General features: G+C 47.2%; 1 protein-coding gene across 3 annotated transcripts in view; it reads left to right on the forward strand.

The window, feature by feature from the left end:
- The window catches only part of STARD8 (StAR related lipid transfer domain containing 8), a 78,125-nt gene that overhangs the window by 18,764 nt on the left and 39,317 nt on the right, over positions 1–20,044 (forward strand). The window lies entirely within an intron of this gene.

Consider the following 20,044-nt stretch of genomic DNA (forward strand, 5'->3'; position numbering starts at 1 on the left):
AACAGAAAGGCATCAATTAACAAGTGGCATGCTAAGGGCCTGTGCAAGGCATCTTGGGAAGACGTTGGAAGAGACAACCAGAACCCTTACTAATAAGGACCTTCCAAAGTAGTTGGAGCTGGTTTGGGCGAATCACGCCAGGATGCAGAGAGAGGATTCTAGTGACTTCCCAAGGATGTTTCCATCTTACGGCTCTGAGTTTTTGGGTGGTGGCTGCTACAAAACAAGAACTGATAGGTGAGGGGTTTATTTGCATTGCCATGACAGCAGAGAAGAGAGGATTTATTTTGAAACAGGAACACTGCTTTGATCAGCATACAGCATACATCTGCTTCTCCACTTCCCCACCCTGCCTTTCCCCGTCATCATCATTCCAAGGCTTCTTGCTGCGCAGTTTCTGCTTTGCAACAGAGACTTCTGAGGGCACAAGGTCTGTGCACTGCCCATACTAGGGGAAGGACACACTTCTCCATTTCAGAGACACCAGCTGCAAAGGCTAAAAGAAACCCCTCAGGCCCTGAAATAGTGACCCCCTTAGATGAATGCACCCACAGCTGCCAAGTTACTTCTTTAGAATATCTGTGCCAGGCAGAGGTGCCAGCACTGAGCTCTGGGAGGGTGGGCACCAAGTGGCTGAGTGGTCTGTGGCTTCCAGAGGAGCCAGGACTATCTTTTACTGGGTAGGGTCAGGCAGAGGAGGTTGCCACCTACAAAGCTGAGATGGGACTGGTCTTTCTGCTATTTCTTAGGTTAAAGTTTGAAAATGTCTATTTAAAGGCAAATGGGAACACATTGTTTCAGGCTGATTCAAAAACAATCTGGCATAAGTTATGAGTTTATATGGATGTGGAAATGGTAGCAGCAAGGCACTGGGAATCAAAGCACCTGGATTTTAGCCCAAATTTCATTATAGATTCACTGTGTGAGCCCAGGAAAGTAGCTTCCTCTGTCTGGGCTGGCGTCTACATCTACAAAATGGAGCTTATTGCATGGGACTCTTGTATGGATAACAATAGACAGCGCATTAAAAATGTCAAAGTACTGAACAAATGTGATTGTTTGTGAAATTTAGGTCAGGGGGTGAGCAGAACGCTTCATCTGTTTTATTATGTATTATTTGAGAAATAGGTAATACCTTCACAGGTTTCAAAATTCAAGAGGTACAAAAATACAGTCTCTTCTCACCCCAAGTCCCCAACCACCCAGCAGTCCTCTTAGAGGTGATCAGTGTTAGCAGCTTCTTGGCCCTCGATGAGTTTAGAAGGTCTGAATCAAGTGAGCTGTGCTAGATGGGACTGCGATGGGGGCTGGCACTGCCTGACTGGCCTGGGGGTGGGGCTGAGGGGAGCTGCAGAAAGGGTCGTGGAGCAGGAATCTCGGGGCAGGAAATATGGGGTGGTAGAATCAGCATTCTTTTGGGACCCAGTCTTGACTGTGCCACTCGTGGTGGAATGATAACAAGTAAGAGGCTTCCCCTCTCCGAACCTCAATGTTCTCATCTGTACATTGAGCCTGCCCCATTCTCCTAAGCCATTTCTCCCAAGTGTGACCAGAGCAGAACAGAAGTGGTAGAGGAGAGGACCAGCCAGGGACTTTTTAGTGACAAAAAAGCCAAAATACTGACTCCGGGCTGACAGTTGTATATAATAATTTCCCTCTTTCTCTCTCTTTCTTTTCTTTCTTTCTTTCTTTCTTTCTTTCTTTCTTTCTTTCTTTCTTTCTGTCTGTCTGTCTGTCTGTCTGTCTGTCTTTCTTTCTTTCTTTCTTTCTTTCTTTCTCTCTCTCTTTCTTTTCTTTCTTTCTTCTTTCTCCTTCTCTTTCTCCTTCCTTCCTACCTACCCTTCCTTCCTTCCCTCCTCCTTCTTTCTCTTTTTTCTCCTTTCTTTCTTTCTTTCTTCTTTCTTTCTTCTTTTTTTCTTTCCTTCCTTCCTTCCTTCTTTTTTTTTCTATGAGACACGGTCTCTGTCACTCAGGCTGAAGCGCAGTGGTGTAGCATAGCTCACTGCGGCCTTAATCTTCTGGGCTTAAGGGATCCTCTCACTTCAGCCTCCTTCCTCAATAGCTGGGACTACAGGAGTGCATCGCCACGCCCAGCTCATCTTCCTTCTATTACGATGAATCAAGCAAAGATTTATCTGACACATCATTGCTTTTGTTCTAGTGGTCCCACTGACAGGGGAAACCTTGTAAGGGCTGTCACAGGATCACTTGGTACCACCTTATAGGAGAGCATTAGGAATGTCCAACTGGCTTCAACACATGTGGTGCTGCCCAGGCCCAAAAGAATGACCTGAATTACCTTTGAAGTCCCTGCTATCACAGTCCAAGAAGCCACTAGCACAGTGTTTCCCAAATGTCACTTATTTGTGAAGCAACTTCAGAATTTTTGCCATCACATCATCCATGCCATTAAGTACTTAATATTTTTCTTTAAATCAACCTGATTTTAAATAATAACCTCACCCTAAGCCATAATATCTATGAAATTAGGTTTTGAGGCACTAGTTACATTTTTCCTAATATGTAGTAAATTAAATATATATCATGATGCAGATGCCAATGTACCACCCCAAATCATCCTATGCCAACATATATATCAAACACTGAGAAACACAGAGCTAGCGGTAGTAAAACCAGCAGCTCAGGAGGAGGTTCAGGCCTTAGGGACTCACTCCAAGACGTGCTACATGCTCTCAGGCTCCCAGCATCACTTCATATTTCTTCCAGACCCACACACCCTGTTGCTTGAGCACAAATTGCTCCTAAGATGGAAAGGTCCTGGAGCCTAAAAGGAACCCGCTTCCTCCAAATAAAACCCACAATTCAAAACTGCCTCTTAAGTGCTGAAGTGAGAATACTTGATTGGGGCCGGAAGCTCCAGGTTCCAGTTTTGGCTGTGACCTTTGCCAGCTGTGTGTCCTTGGGCCTGTCGCTTTCCCTCTCTGGGCCTTAGTGTCTCTAACTATAAAATGAATAGCTTGCTTTAAATGACCTCTAAGGTATCTTGCTGCTCTGAAATTCAATGACTCCTTGACTTACAAACCCCACACTCCGCGGAGCTCATTAGCTCGCTTACCAGCAGCCCACAGAGGTGAGGAGGCTGCTGACCTTCCCTCCCACCGCCTTTGCACCAAATCTTCCCCAAGGCCCCCTGCTCCCAGTGCACAAAGCTCCTTTTGTTGCCTGGAGCCATTCGGGGCTTCACTCCAGGCTCCTGCTGAAGTGGCTGAGGTGGCCTGGTGGGGTAATAGTTTGCCTGTAACAAGAGCCCCTGCTCGCAACCCAACTGGCTCCAGTCTGGCTGCAGGCTTGGCCTCCGCATCAGACTCATCCATCAGCTCCCCCAGACCCCTCCCCCAAGCTCTGAGACAGATTTGAACAGTAGAAAATGGAAACAAATACATTTATTTAACATGCTATTGGGTGTCTGTCACCTCCAAGGCTCAGAAGGGCAGTAGACAAACATACTAAGCATATGAAAGTCATCAGAATAATAATAATTCAATCCACATCCTTTCTTTTGAAAATGACCAAATCATTTTTATAACGGAGTCTTGACAGATCTGGTCATTTAACATTTGTTATTTTACAAAGAACATTTGCAGGGCATGGCTTATCTAACATTTGACAGATATTTTACCCAGCAACTTGGAATAGTATAAAGATCTACTTAGTTAGGGAGCATCTGGAATTTATTATCATTTGAGACAGGAAATCTTTTAACCATGATCCACAGTGAATTCAGCCAAGGTAAAAATGCTGGGATGTGACTTGAGAGACCTAGGATCTAGTCTCGTCTCCATCATTAACTCCTTCTGCGACCTTGAGTTAGTCACCTCTGCTCCCTGGGCCTCAGTTTCCTTGTCTGCAAAATGAGAATGTTGAACTAGAGGGTCTCAAGATTTTGATTTTGCACCCTGACCCCCTCTCCTCCAGAAGTCAGGCTGAAAGGAAGGGGAGGTGGGGGTAGGGTCAGTGGAAAGGGCAATTTCAAGGTGTTCTTTGGGATGGGGGGAAGGATTTCCAGGCCTGTGGAGGAGTGTAAGGGCTTCTTTTGTGGCCTAAGGGGCTGGGAAGCCCAGGTTCTCAGTTGCTGTTTTCAAGAGTGCAAGACAGAATTAGGTCTAGGTTTAGAGAGTCAGGTCAGGTACATCTCCCTAGGTATAGCCTAGATGACCATTTTCACAATGTAGGCCACTCCAAATCAGGAGCTGGAGAGGGCATGGGAACTTCAGGTGGAAAGACAGGTCTGAAAAGGACCTGGGAAGTGCTACTGGACACTTCCACCAGAAGGTCCTGTGGATCCTTCAAACTCAACACTAAAGATCATAATTCTTTACCATTTCTCTGGAAACCTCCTCTTTCTCCAGAATCCGCTTTCTTGGTTAAAGCAGCCCCATGCACCCAGCCACTCCAGCAAGAATCACGGGCGTTACCTGGACTCCATTTTTCTAATTTGCTGCCATTTAGTTGTGTGCAGGGGACCTCTTCATAAGGCTTCCTAAATCTACCGCCTTTTCTTGTCACTCACACTAGCATAGCCCTCCATCTGGGCCCTAGCAGCTCTGGCCTTGATGGTTGCAACCGCTACCTAACTGGTCTTCCTGCCACCATGCTCGCCCTTCCAGTTCACCCTCCATACTGCTGCCAAAGTTCTCTCTTTAAAAGAAAAACTTAGGCATCCTCAAAAATCTTTGGTCATTTCCTACCTTTGGTCAAAGTCCAACTTCTTTGCTCTGGCATTCAAGGTCTCTCAAGCTTAGACAGCCTATCTTTCTTGCTTCCTTTCCCACCTCGTTCCTATATTTCTGAGCCCCATGGGACAACTCGCTATTTCCTAGACAGACAGTGAATTCTCATATTGGACTCTCCACTGAGTGTGTTGTTGCCAGCCCCCTTCTTGGCCTGTCAAGCCACACTCTGGCCTCCCTTTCCATCTTGTCCGTAGCTATTACATGATAAAACATCACACTGTTCTGCATTGGCCTCTTTTCTTTCCTGTCTCTCCCATAGACCATGAGCTCTTGGTGTACAATGGCTATATCTGACTGACCCCTGGATTCCCAGAACTAAGCATAAGGCCTCACATAAACAATGAGTCTGCCAAGAACTGGCTTTTATTTTTGATGGCATAGCAAAAGAACTTCTGGTAATCAGACTGGTGACTTCTTCCTTTCAGCAGACTTTCTTCCCTATCATTTCAGCTCTGAACTAGCTATTACAGATCAACATAGAGCCCCACTGGCTCCAGATGACAAAACCTCTTGAGACAGGGCCTTAAGGATCCAGTGGTTCCAGCCAATGGTGCAGATCCGTGTAAAACACATTTTCACCAAACTCTTGAAATTTGGAGGTCGCCCACATCTCAAGGCAGGAAGGGCACTTAAGGACTATATTAACCCATGCTTTTGAAACTGAGTACTGAGGAGCCCTAGTGTCCCCTAGTGTCTTAGGGGACATGAAAGGAAGACAGAGTTATGGGATATCTCATTCCTGCTTCATTCAACTAAACCTATTTGACTTTTTGAAGGTTCCATGAACATTTCATTTGGAGACTGGAGTTGGCGGCATTAAAGTTTCATTTGGAGACTGTAGTTGGCTGCATTAAATGTTGGCGATCATAGCTCGAATCTGGTGTTCAATTTTCCCTTTTTTACCTTTCCTGCTACATGCCCAACTTGAGCTTTGACCAAACTCCTCAGGTATGGTGAAGCATCCTTTTTCATTGTATACTGTTAAAAGTTCTTTATATTGAGCCAGAATCTGCCTTACAACAACTTCCACCCAGTGGTCCTATTTTCACCCCTTGGAAGTAGTGTGTTCCTTCTTCCTTAAGGCCAATCTGCTGTCATTTAGAATCTCCCAAAGTCTAAGGTAGGAGAGATCTTATAGCTCATACAGTCCAATGTTTTTGTTGCAGCTGGGGAATGAAGCCCAGAGAAACTAAGTGATCTGCACAACAGCATAGAGCTAGTTGGCAGCAAAACTGAGACTAGAACCCAAGTCTCTACTCATCTATAATGCGCTCCCCAGAATCTGTCCTTTCCTAGCTCCTAAAATCGTTTCTCACAGTCCTGATCACTCTTCGCTAGACGTACTCTTGACTGACAGTGACCAATGGCTGAAGATCAGCAGCTGAGCTTGCGAAAGCTCCATGGCTCCCAAGCCTTGGTCTGCCTGGGGAGAGGGCAGAGACAAAGCAGAACAAACTGGTGCCAGAAGCAGAGCCGTTCCCTCACCACAGCCTGAAAGTCATTCTCCTCATCCTTCTCTTCTTTCCATAAAACTAAATTCCATTCAAACAGCCCTCCCCCCATGGCAGGGCAGCCAAGGGGCAGCTTTCAGAGGCCCCTTCTGACCTGTTTGCTAAAGGGTTCCTGCTGTGTGACCTTCCACATCCCAAGCCCAGAAACAGGAAGAGTTAGTTTGGTTTGCTTTTTGGGAAGAAAAATGAAAACATAGGAAGTAGGGCTCCTGAGAACAGAGGCTTCCAACTCTGTGTTCATTTGTCCCTGGAGCAGGATATTTCAGGGAATACATTCCACAGGGGAAGGGAACAGCCTCCCTTATTAAAAACAAAACACAAAACCCTTGAAGGTTTGGAAAAAGAAAAAGGCCAAAAGGAGACTTTTAAGGAGGGGAGGGGCAATTGTTTTATAATCTCCAGCCCTTCACCCCCTTGGCCACTTGGAGCTGTCATACTTTGATCTCACTACCATTATCAGCACATCTGTTGCCCAGAGATGTCCTGCTCCCTTTAACCTATGGCCCAAGAAAGAGTCCAAGTCTCCTTTCTTGTTTCCCTGAGGATGACCAAAGTAGGCTGGCACTCAGAATCTTCAATTAAAACCAAGAAAAAACAGACAGTAATTAATTACACAATGCGCAAACAGCAGAACAACATTCAGGCCTTGCCAAGTACGTGCTTTTTGTTTTAAGAAGCCCAGCAAAAGCAGGGAAGTGCTTTGTCAGTCCCCAAATATCTCCCAGGATAACTACTTCATCGTCCCAGATACGCTGCCATAAGTTTGCCTGGCTTTTTCCTCTCTCAGCTGTCAGTCACTGGGAGGCAGATGCCATCTTGTTTCCCTACTACTGTTGCTAGAAGGGCAATACAACAGGTCTTTTACCAAAAACAACAACAACAACAACAACAAAACAACCTTCCAGAACCCCTACTGTTCTTTTCAGTTCTAGTTTCTGGGCTGAGGAACATGGTTAGTTCACAGATAGTTGCCAGGGTAAAAGTGTGGATCATTTTGGGGTGCCAAAGAAACATATAGCCCTGGAAGGAAACCAGCTCTGCCTACAATCTGGAGCTTCTACAGGTACACATGTACATGTGTCACATGTGTAGTGTGCAAACACACACATAGTCTATTTACCAAAATTTTAGTTTCATGGAATAACAAGGCCTTCACCATACAAAAACATACCATTGTCTCCCCTGAGGTTATGGGTAAGCAGAACCTCTTCCTAGAAGATGCTTCCAAGAGCATCTGCCTAGAATGGCTTGTTTTTTTCCAAAAAGATCTGGAGGCAAAATTTTCATATTAAAACAAGCATATAATTGTTGTGGAATAGCATAAAAAATTCACATGAATTACCTGGGCATGATGGCTCACACCTGTAATCCCAGCACTTTGGGAGGCCAAGGCGGGTGGATCACCTGAAGTCAGGAGTTCGAGACCAGCCTGACCAACATGGTGAAACCCCATCTCTACTAAAAATACAAAAATTAGCTAAGTGTGGTGGTGGGTGCCTGTAATCCCAGCTACTCGGGAGGCTGAGGCAGGAGAATCGCTTGAACACAGAGGCGGAGGTTGCAGTGAGCCGAGATCGCACCATTGCCCTGCAGCCTGGGCGACAAGAGCAAAACTCTGTCTCAAAAAAAAAAAAAAAAATTTCACATGAATTCATAAGATAAAAGTGGAGACTTGAAAAAAAATTCTCACTTGTGGTTGGCTGTGTGAGATTCTCCTCCAGCTCCTCGGGCCTCTGTGGGGAATAAATTCTTTCTGTTCATTGGAGGTACTTTGGGGATGCAAAAGTCTGAGAGCCACAAAGTAAAACAGTAGGCTCCTTGAGGGTAGAAACGTCTCATTTTTCTCTGTATCCTCACATCTGAAACAGAGCCACCCACAGAGTGCTTGGGAACTATTTGCTCCATCCATGCATCCATCCATCCATCCATTCATCTATCTATCCATCCTTACCAAGAAACAAGCAAAAAAGGTAGCCTTAGAGTGGTGGAAAGAATACAGTTTCTGGAAAATTCATAAACCTCTGGGTCTGAATTCTGACTCTGTCACTTATTAGCCTCAGTTTTCATCACGTCTCTAAGCCTCAGTTTTCTCAGGTTTTTTTTGTTGTTGTTGTTGTTTTTTTTTTTGAGATGGAGTCTTGCTCTGTTGCCCAGGCTGGAGTGGAGTGGTGCAATCTTGGCTCCCTGCAACCTCCACCTCCTGGGTTTAGTTGATTCTCCCACCTTAGCCTCCCAAGTAGCTGGGATTACAGGCACGCACCACCATGCCCGGCTAATTTTTGTATTTTTTTTTTTTTTTTTTTGAGATGGAGTTTTGCTCTTGTTGCCCAGGCTGGAGTGCAATGATGCGATCTCGGCTCACTGCAACCTCCGCCTCCCGGGTTCAAGCTATTCTCCTGCCTCAGCCTCCCCGAGTAGCTAGGATTACACACATGCACCACCATGCCTGGCTAATTTTTGTATTTTTAGTTGAGACGGGGTTTCACCATGTTGGCCAGGCTGATCTCGAACTCTTGACCTCAGGTGATCCGCCTGCCTCGGCCTCCCAAAGCGCTGGGATTACAGGCGTGAGCCACCGCTCCCAGCCTAATTTTTGTATTTTTAGTAGAGACAGCGTTTTGCCATGTTGGCCAGGCTGGTCTCGAACTCCTGACCTCAGGTGATCCACCCGTCTCGGCTTCCCAAAGTGCTTGGATTGCAGGGATGAGCCACCATGCCTTGCCCTAGTTTTCTCAGTTTTAAAATAAGAATCCAAATACCCAACTCCTGAGTTGATGTGGGACCTTAAGTGTGATAATGGGAGTGGGAGTGCTCTATAAGATCCCAGACAATACAGAAACTATAGTTATTTCATGACTATCAAATTACCACCATGACTAGCCCAGACAGTAGTGGGGTGGGGGGAGGGGAAGATGTTTTCTCCAGCCAGAAGTCTGATTTGAGAATAAGAAAGCAGGAGCTGAGACCTCAGGAATGAGCCCCCGGGCCTCTGGGATGGAGAGGGCAGATGTTGAATCCTAGCTCCAGCTCCACCCCCACTCCAGGAAGGCAGTACGCAGGCCAGAGGGGAACTTGGGGTGGAGTGATGGAAGGATCAGATGTGCCTCATACACTTCAGGTCTCCAAAGACCAGATGTGCTTTCCTTCTCACGTCTGCCAATGAGCCCCTTTGAGGCCCCGTTTGCAGCAAGGGTCATTCATCACTGGGGCTGAAATACAACCAGGCATAATGTGTTGACTTGGCTGCTAACAGACTCTGCCTCCTTGGGTAAGTCCTTTTTCCTCTCTGGGCCCCAATTTCCCTATCATTAAAATGAAAGGATTGGATCGGGTTGTCCCTCAGGTCCTTTGAGCTCCTACACGCTGTATTTAAGACTTTTTTGGGCCTTGATTTTCTAAAAATGTGAACAATGTGATTTGCCAAAAATATAATTGGTCTGATCATCTGATAGTTGGACACTGAATCATGGATGGGTGAAAAAGTTCAAAGCAATTGTGGGGCAGGAGACGGGCCTGGCTGGGGCCCTCTTCTGTTTTTAAGTCTGCTGGTTCCTGTGGCTCCTTCTGTATGTGTCTGTGTCTGGCCAAACTGGCCCAGCTCGCCTGAACATCTCAGAGCAAGCCGAGGTTGTAGCCCAGGTAGACGGCTTGTGGATACAGCAGGTGTTTCCCAAGCCCTGGGATCCGGCTCAGGTACCTCACAAGATAAAATGAGGAAAGGAAAGAAAACAGGAAATCCTACCCACTGTATGCAACTAATTGTTTAGGAAGAATTCCTTCTAGGCAAGCCCGTTGTCTCAGAAATCAGCAACAGCTGCTGGGTTGGAATGGCTAACTTGTGCAATCTCTGAGATTCTTAGGCTCCCCCCAAACCCCATCTCAACCTGTTTAGCCCTCTGCCATTCTCTGAAGCTCAGCTCAAATACTGTTCCCTCCCACTTTCAAATCCCCATCATACTGTATATCTGTCTTATAGCATGAATCATGCCTTGTGTTTTGAGCTATTTCCTTTCACATATGGATTAAAAATAAAATACATGTTCTGAGTGAAAATTCCAACCTATAATCTTTCACTCTCACTTTCCAGAGTTAGCCGCTCTGAAAAGGTTGTTGTTTTTTGTTTGTTTTATTTGTTTTTGCTTTCCAGAAATCTTCTATTGCCAAAGCTATTGAAAATGTGAGGTTGGGCTTGGTGACTTATGCCTGTAATCCCAGCAATTTGGGAGGCCAAGGTGGGAGGATCATTTGTGTCCAGGAGTTTGAGACCAGCCTGGGCAACATAGGGAGACCCCGCCCCTACCAAAAAAAAAAAAAATTAGCCAGGTGTGGTGGTACATGCCTGTAGTCCCAGGTACTCAGGAAGCTGAGGTGGGAGGATGGCTTGAGCCTGGGAGGTTGAGGCTGCAGTGGGCCGTGATCGTGGCACTGCACTCCAGCCTGGGTGACAGAGTGAGACCCTGTCTCAAAAAAATTAAAAAAAAAAGTTTTGAACAGAGCGTTGGCTCTGGAGTCTAAGCACTTAGATTTAAGTCTCAGCTCTCTGCTTGCTGGTCAGATCAGCTTCAGCAAATTCTATCACCCCTTTGACCCTCAGTTGTCTGCTCTGTAAATGGGATAGACATGTCCTCTTCTCCTGTCTCACAGGGTTGGTGTAAGGGCCAAACGAGAAAAGAGATTGAAAGCACCTTGGAAACTGTAAGGGGGGCCCTATTTATCTCCATGCTTGTCACTGCAACTTGACTGTAAGCATCTTTGAAACAGAAACTTGGCCCCTCGAGGGCTGTGTCCCCATTGCCTCTTGTTGCAGTTTGTCCAGAATGGGAAGGTGGTGATGCCGGGGGTATGGAACTGAATCCCCAGAGTCGTGCTACACCTGGAGATGCTGATGCTCTGCTCCTGCCCTGGTTCTGGGTACACAGCTACTTGACCTTCCATTGAAGCCAAACCCAGCTGAGAGGACCATTTTTCTAAAGTTACTTGGCTTGCAAAATGCTGCTCCTCCACCAAGTGGGCACTGGCCCAGCCTCACTGCCCCAGTGTGCTTTCATTACTTTGAAAATTCTGCAACTCTTGTTTCACCCCCTCTACCTCCTTCAGCTCCTAGTTCCTCAGATTCTGGCTCCAAGTAATGATTTCAAAGTTCCCCATGCCCCCCACCCACCCCCCCAATGTATAATACATATATAGAGAGAGAGAGGAAGTAGAAAGATGTGGCCAAGAAAATTCAATTTTCTGAATGGATCAGATGTAAAACTGTTGGAAATTACAGCTAGAAAGCTCTGCAGATAGCATTTAGTCCAACCTGCATCACTCCCCTTCAACCTTTGACAGAAGGGAAACTGAGACCCAGAAAAGGGAAGGGACTTATGCAGGGAATTTGTGGCTCTGACCTCCAAGTAAAGGTGGGAAGGGGCGAGACTCTGCAATTTACCAATGCACCGCTGAAAGGGTTAAAGTCAAGGAAACTAGCCTGGGGAAGGTGGGTGGGGTCAAAGAAGAGATGAGTGTGGCCAGAGAAGGGAGGATCAATCAGGAGAAACAGTCAGGACCAGCTGCAAAATTCCCCTGGAAAGTGGAAATAGAAGAAATATGAGGGTTGTGGTTTAGCAAGTTATTATGAGCCTTGCTGGGCAAAGAGAGGGAAGAGAGAGGAAGAGAAAAGTAGAGGGGGCCCAAAGAGGAGTAAAAAGGGAAGGAGGAAGGCCAAACCAGACGAATGGAGGAGTTTGAGAGTGATAGGGTCAGTGAGTGCTTAAACACAGCAAATCAGTAGAGTCCTGTCCCATGTGGGGCATCCAGCTACCTTATAAGTTACCACTAGCTCTGCTGCCTGGTTTCTTCTTCTAGGCTCCGAGCACATGAGCCAGTCCTTACTTTCTTAGCAAACTCAGCCCCTTTCCACTGTCCACTGTTTGGAGAGGCAGTTCCAGACTGTAGGCTTTTTACTTCAGTAGAGTTGGCACACCAACACAAGGGCACTGTGCAGCCTGGCCTGGCTGCCAGAGCAGGCTCTAGATCCCCCACTCCACAGTCATGATCTGATTTTAGTCACACAGTCATACTATGAGTTGAACTCAGCCCATTTTACAGATGAGAGGTGCAATAATTTTCAAATGAAAACAACAACAATAAGAATAAACCTAAATATATACTGGGAAAAAATACACGTACTGATTAAGAATGAGAGTGCTGGAGACAAACGGCCTGTATTCAGATCCCCATTTTGCCCCTCATTAGTTGTGTGATCTTGGACAGGTTGCCAAATTTCTCTGTGCAGGTTTGGAAGGATCAAATGAGTTGATCCAAGTATACAACCTTTCAACAATGCCTGGCACATAGTCGGTGCTCAATAAATGGCGACTATTCTTGCCATTGTCATTAGTATGTGCCAGATGCTGTTTTAAGTGTTTTATCTGTATTATGTCATGCAATCATCACTCACAAGGCAACTGAGGCTCAAGTGCAAGAAGAATATATCTGGTTCATTGGCTTTTAAAACTTCGTTAGATGCAGACTTTTACCCCCCAAAATTGAATCCTATGTGACACCCCAATATATAAAACAAAACAAATAAAAACAGCATGGCTCTGATTGAAGCAAGGTGGGGTAGGGGTGGGACCTGGAGACTCCTGGCTCAGTGTTCCCTGTTCTCCCCTCCCCCAGCCTCCCTATGATAGGCTTTGAGGCTCTTCCCCACCCACTGATCTAGTCCATCTAAACTTTTTATGCTCAGATTAAGACATTGTAACTCTGAGAGAGCAAATAACATGCCCAAGGTTAAACAACAAGTCAAAGGCAGAGTGGGGTACCAGGCATGAAGGGACAATCACTTGGTCAAAGAGAGCAGCCCCCTTGGTTAAACTAGAACACAGAACATCCCAAGCTTGGGCAAAGAAGAGCTAGGAAAGGAGAGTGAGCAGGAGGGAAGGGGGATCCCCGATGTGAGCAGCCCCACTGACTATTCATATGCTGCTGGGGCCATGCAGACGTCAAGATGAGACAAAGCCCTATCCACATGGGGCCTCTCATTGCACAGGGTTTGGGGTTCTGTTGTGACAAGGGATGTAGCCTCCTCTCCCTTAGGTGTCCGTTCTGTGGGATGCAGCTGACTGGGGCCAAATCCCACCAGCTAGGCCTTCCGATTGGGCTCCTGGCCTGAGCTGGCATTACCACAACTCTCCTTCTCCTCCAGGGTTCTGGGATGGCAGCTTGACTTCCAACCCATTGTTGTTGGGGTGGGGGAGGTAAGAGGGGTAGACTTGACGCTCCGCCCTTTTCACAGTTTCCATGTATGTGCGCCCCTATCTGTTCAAGGCATGCCACTGCCAACACTGTTTATCTAAGAACCTGTGCGTCGCCAACTTTTGTCTCTAGGACTTTGGCATGGGTTACCTGGGGACACCGCCCTGAGGAGAAATTATAGGATAAATTTTTCCAGAGAACTTCTTCGGGAACTCAGGACTTCCCTGGAATCCCTTCTTCTGACCTGATCTCGTGAGCTACTTAGGCTCCGTGCAAGCCTTGGAAGACAATCTGCAGGGCCGAGCAGGAGAGGGGCAAATGCTGGAAGACAAAGCTCAAGTGCAAGGCCCTGAGTTCCTTGCCTCTGTTTGGATGGGCTTCAGGATCTCCATCTGTCCCACGTGGGGCGGGCATGGATCTGATGCTCTCTGAGGACCCACCAGCTCCAGGCTGGGCTTGTGTGGAAGCCCTGACCACTCGGTGCTCTCTCAGGCACTGGCCTAGAATCCGAGGGGGACACACCAAGTGATGGAAACAAACAGGGCCCCCGGCTAGTCACAAGAGGGCAAGGATGAGGACACAGGAGGCAGAGTACTGACCTCCAAGCTGCAAAACGCTCCTCTGACACCAAAGCAGCTTTTCTTTCTGGCAAGGCCAGTTTGCATGAATGGACAGAGCCCTGGAATCCTGAGCCAGACTGCAAGGCATGTGTTACTGTGTGTTGGTGCTGTGCCCTGCCAGGTGACAGGAAGAGGAAAAGGGGCTTATGCAAGCTCTGACTGAGGGGAAGGTGTGTGTACTAAGGCCAGGAAGTGGGGGTGGGGGCCGCTGTAGGTGGGCACTGTGACTACTTCCCAGATAAAGGCAGAAGGAATTAGTGAGCATCAGATCTGAGTGGCCTACGTGATACAAGGGCAAGAAGAAAGCAGCGAGGCAGGGTGAAGGGGTAAGTGGTGACTTTTCTGTTGACAAACACTTCTTTCCACCTAATAGTTCAGGGAGGTAGGTGTTACTGTCTCCATTTAACAAGTGAGGAAACTGAGGCTCAGAGGAGTTCTATGACATGTCATCTAGTAAGTGTTGAAGCTGATGTTCACATCTAAGGCTGTTTTGAGAGTTGCAGTTCTTAGGGGCCCCTTCTCTGGAGCTGGTAAAATGTGCACACATATACACTGTTTCTGCCATCCAGCAACCCTTCTAAGACTTGGCCACAAAGGGCTAGGAATTATCCTTCCCATTTTACTAAAGCCCAGAAAAGGTGAATGATTGGGCCTTAGTCATCCATAGCAAGGTAGAGACAGGCAAAAGGCTGAGACTGGGGGGCCTTCTGATGGAAAGCTGCCGTACGCTGCTACAAGTAGCACTCCCACTGTGGTTCCACCTGTGTCTGGTCATTTTCCACTTACGAAGTGCTCTCAAATCCATTATCTTGAGGTTTACAGGGCAGAAAAAAAAATCTTCCATTTTCTAGGTGAAGAAACTGAGCATCAGTTACTTGCCAAAGGTTACACAGCTACTGAATGGCAGAGTCAGGACTTGAGACCAGAGTTGTGTCCAAACTCCCCTTTACTTTTCTGCCAAGTGCATGTGGCCAGCAACGGAAGGACAGAGTAAGTTCACTGAACCATAATGTTTGAGACCAAAAGCAACAAACCCCAACTCCCTGGGGAGATATCTAAGCCCTTCTCTCTTTTCCATATGAACCTCTGAATTGCAGAGGCAGGCTTGCAGCCTTTGAAGGGGAAACAGAGAAGCCAATGAGCTCAGTTCTCCACAGCAGACCCCAAGAGCTGCTGGCTTTCATGGCTAACTAGATGCCTCATCGGCCCAATGGCTTTGTGGTCAGGGTGCCAGGGTTGGTCCAGCCACACCAATGGTGGGACTGGGGGAAGGTCTTCTCTCTCTTCCCCTCTCACCACCTGTGGTTGTATTTCATGCTTGGTCATTGAGTCATTTTTATGCTCTTTTCCTCAGTAACATGGGGGAAAGAAAACCTCAAATCTCTCAGCCACCATTTGGTTTGGTCAAGGTTGCTCCTGGGCTTTCCACTCACCCACCCACCTACTCACTTACTCTTCAATTTTTTTTTTTTTTTTTTCAGACAGAGTCTCGCTCTGTCACCCAGGCTGGAGTGCAGTGGCATGATCTCGGCTCACTGCAACCTCCGCCTCCCGGTTTCAAGTGATTCTCCTGCCTCAGACTCCCGAGTAGCTGGGACTACAGGCGCACACCACCACGCCTGGCTAATTTTTGTATTTTTAATAGAGATGGGGTTTCACCATGTTGGCCAGGCTGGTCTCAAACTCCTGACCTCAAGTGATCCGCCCACCTTGGCCTCCCAAAGTGCTGGGATTACAGGCGTGAAGCACTGCGCCCAGTGCATTCAATCTTTTAATGAATATCCTCTCAAGTACTAATGCTGCGCCAAATCCCTTCCTGAGCAATGGATATGCCATTAATAATAAAATACAGCCCCTGGCTGAGAGAATTCAAACCCTTATTGGGCAGGAAGACATGGATAATTAAACTCAATATAGAATGATTGCTGATGTAACTGAGCTGTGGAGTCACCCAGAAAGGGAACACCTTATGCTATTCATAGGAGATACTGTACTAAACTGGTATGTTGGACTTTACCAAGTATAGGAGATAGGGCAAATAATTTAACCTCTTCGTGTCTTCATTTCCTTATCTGTAAAATGGGATAATAGTACCTACAGGGTTTCTGTAAGGACTTTATGAGTTAAAATGTGCAAAGAGCTGAGGATAGAGTCAGGCACATTGAAAGCACCATATAAATGTTTGTGAAATAAGTAAAGGAAATAAGGATGAGCATTCTTGTGAGAGAGAAGTGCACACGTAACACATTTGGTGGGTTAAGGAGGTGTGTTCTGGGAATGCCACCTGCGTTAACCGGGCAGTCTTGTGGGTGCTTTGAATGCCAGTCTTAGAAGTGTGGACTTGTCCCTGTAGGTGATGGGCAGCCATTTCTAAAGCTAGATCTTTGCCACAGAGTGTGGCAGAGGACTCCTGTGTGAAATGCTAGTGCTGTATCCACCAGCTCAACAGGTGCTAGGCCCAAGAGACTGCCACCAGCCAGGAAACAGTCAGTTGCCAAATCTGAACACTGGACCAGCCCTGTGCATGGCCCAGCCCCAGGATTAGCATCGATATAGGGAAAGGGGCAGTAGGGAGCCCCCTTGTCACTGCCCTCAAGGAGCTGATCTTCTAATTGGAATAAGGCCTGCTTCTGCCAATAATCAAATCAATCATCCTGGTGGGAAGTGGTGGAGGTAGGTGGTGGGTAAGAGAAACTCTCATGTGGCCTGAGAGGCAGTATGTATAGTGGTTACTAGCTAAAGCTGACAGTCCAAACTGTATGACCTTGGGCAAATTATTTAACCTCTCTATGCTACAGTTTTCCCATTGAAAATGGTAGCAATAATAGTTCAGCTTATCATAGAGTTATATATGATGATTAAATCATATATAGAAAGTGCTTAGAATGCTGGCTCACATGACAAACACTCCATAAACCTTAGCTATTCTCAGTGACTAAGGGCCTATCTTTTACTGAACCAGGTGCCTGCTACCCCTGGGGTACAAGGCCATGGCCTGGAGGCATATGAAGGTATTAGACCGGTATGTCTCCTCTTCCTGGAGTGTACATTTTCCTCAAAGGCTTAAGGAAGGAAAAGATGAATTTTAATAAGAAAACAAGGATGCATACTAGAGTTAACTGAAAATTCAAGTGGATGTTTAAGATAAAAGCTGGACTTCAAAGACATTCCCACTTGGAGCCAACACTTCAGGTTTACATCATCAGCCCCCCAGGGTTTCATCACATTCTTCCCTCTCAGCCCTTAGGGGTACTTGAATACAAAAGTTACAGTAAAACAAACACTTGTGAATTCAAGTAACTCTCAAGGGGGTCCAATCATTCTCTGGGGGTAAGGATGATTACCACCGTTATATATGGGTGAAGATGGAGGCTCGAGGTCCCAATCCTGCCACTGCCACTTATGAGCAATTTGGATTACCTTTGCTGCTCCTGAGTTTCTCCAACTGTAAACTGGGGTAATGATGATGATATATATACTTCAGAGCATTGTGGTAAGAATTAAATAAGCACTTAGAACAATGTCTGGTATAGCTAGTGCTCAATCCACATCAGCTTTTATTAGATCCATTCTTGCATCTCCTCTCACAGCACCATTGTCAGCTGTGTGTCATATTATGTCCATTATCTGGAGGAGAAACTTGAAGCTGTGGAGGTTCAGTAAGGTGCCCCCTCTCCTCCTCTTTGCTAACAGCAGGCATTCCTGCCCGGAGTGGGGAGGTGGTGGGAATAAATAACCTCGAAGGTCCTTCCCAGCAACAGGGCTCTGTGACTCAAGTGAATCTTCGGAGCTCTTTCATATCACTGTTCTGGCTGGAGCTGAAGCAGCAGAACTCAGGAAATAGGGGTGGGACTGGACAGGGCGGGAGATGCCTTAGCAGGGTGGGAAGTGACTGCTGCCGCCCTTCCTTCTAGGCCGCTGCCACTGCCGGGGGCTATGTCCCACACTCCCGCCCAACCGGAGAGCAAAAGGGAAACTCCTCTGCTTGGAGGAAGCTGACTGAGGCCTCCTTTTCCGTGGGCGGCGTGGGGGAGGGGGCTGCCCCTGTGAGAGGCGCAGTGCAGGGACTGCTCGAAACTCAGGAGTCAACGGGGTGGCAGCAGAAAGCTGGGCCCAGAGAGGGGCATCCCAGTGGCTGTTTGTCCTGCCTGGGCTAGTCCAGAATGGGGACTGCTGATAGGCCAGAGGGTGCTGGGAGAGACGGGCTTCCCATTGATTTATGGTCATTTGAAGGGAAAAGAAAAATAACTCCATGAGGTAGAAATGGCCTAGTGGAAGGAGGAGCAGAGTCAGATCTGCCTTGGTTCTGAAACAAACTCACTGTGTGACCTTGGACAAGTCCTCTTCCCCACATGAAGAATGCATTCATTCAGTCAGTAAATATTTTGTGAACACCTACTATGTGCCACCATTGCCCTGGGGAAAAGGGATGCATGGCATGAAGATCAACATGTTAACCTCTAATTTCCTTCTAGCTCTGACACTGAGTTCATGAAAAGTGGGTGCAAATATCATGCAAATAAGCACATATCAACTGGAAACTGCACTTCCTTTTTCTAGCTTATCCCTCACAAATGGAGTAGCTTAGCTCTAGATTCCAGGAACAAGGTATGGAGACAGTAGGGGGGAGGGGCTGTGACCTTCACCCATGTACCCCTTTATCGTTCACAAAGCACATTCATTATTCCCATGGTGTCATAGGAATACTGCCCTCATTTTACAGATGAGGAAACTGAGACTCAGAGAGGAGAAATCACCCAGGTTATGCCACAGTTAGAGCAGAGGCCCTATTAGGATGTTGGTCCCTTTACTGGCCACCAACAGAAGTAGAATGGAAATGACCTGGTCTGAGAGCTGTTGGTAACTTTTGGCCTTATCTCCATTGAAAACAAATTTAACCAGGACCCCCCACCATCCCCAAGTCAGGTAATGCAAGTTTGCTTGCGGTGGTGGGGATTACGTATTAGAAAAAACGGTTATGTACCTTAGAGTCCTAGTCCAGGCTTTTTTTGTGGTACATGCCAGGGGCTAAACTCTTTGAAAATAAAAGCTAATCTTTCTTAATGAAGTCTATACTCCGTGCCAGGCACCATGATCAGTCCTTCAGATCCTTACAACAGTCCTGCAACATAGAGATAACTGCCCCGGCCTAGATGATGGCCAAGTCGTTTGCATTCTTGGGCCTCAGTTTTCCATCTGTAACATAAGGGAGTCTATAAGGACTGATTCCACTTCAGGATATTCTGGTACTAGAAAGATTTCAAAGTGTCGTTGGTGGAACCCAGCTGGTCGGTTGCTCAGGCCAGCCAGTCAGAGAATGTGGTTGCAGGGAGGAGTGAAAAGCAGGGGGCGGTAAGGGAGGCCGAGGAGTGAGTCAGTCTGTCAAGATGGCCAGAGCCATTGTTTCCTTCTCCATCTGGCTGTTGCACAAGGCCTTCCTCCATGTCACATGGTTGGTGAGATTTGGGGGCAGACAGGAGGTGGAGGGGCTGACCCCATAACTAGGAAGACACCCCCACTATCTTGCACTGAGGTATGAGAACAGAAAGGAGAGGAATCAGTGGAGAGAAAACTCTCAGATGGGGGCCAAGTTGGAAAAGTCTGGAAAGAAGGTGACTCCAACCTGGAAGAAGGCTTCCTATGGTGATGGGGAGGCGGAATAGTTGAGTAGATGACTGGAGGCTAGAGAAGGGGGAGTTCCTGCTCAAGGTGGGGGCGTGGAACTTTCTAATTGCGACTGAGGGGGCGGGGAAACACAGCCATCATCCGCTCAGCCCCTCCCTCCCCGGGCTCCCCGCGGATTCGCTCAGTCCCGGGGCAAAACTACCCGAGGCGCCAGCACTCCGGCTCGCCAGCTCGCTCTTGGGCTGCTTAGCCGCCTGGCACCGCGCGGCGCCCGCGGACACATGGCCCAGGC

This window comes from Pan troglodytes, chromosome X (genome assembly GCF_028858775.2).
Source record: "Pan troglodytes isolate AG18354 chromosome X, NHGRI_mPanTro3-v2.0_pri, whole genome shotgun sequence".
In the NCBI taxonomy this organism is placed as follows: domain Eukaryota; kingdom Metazoa; phylum Chordata; class Mammalia; order Primates; family Hominidae; genus Pan; species Pan troglodytes.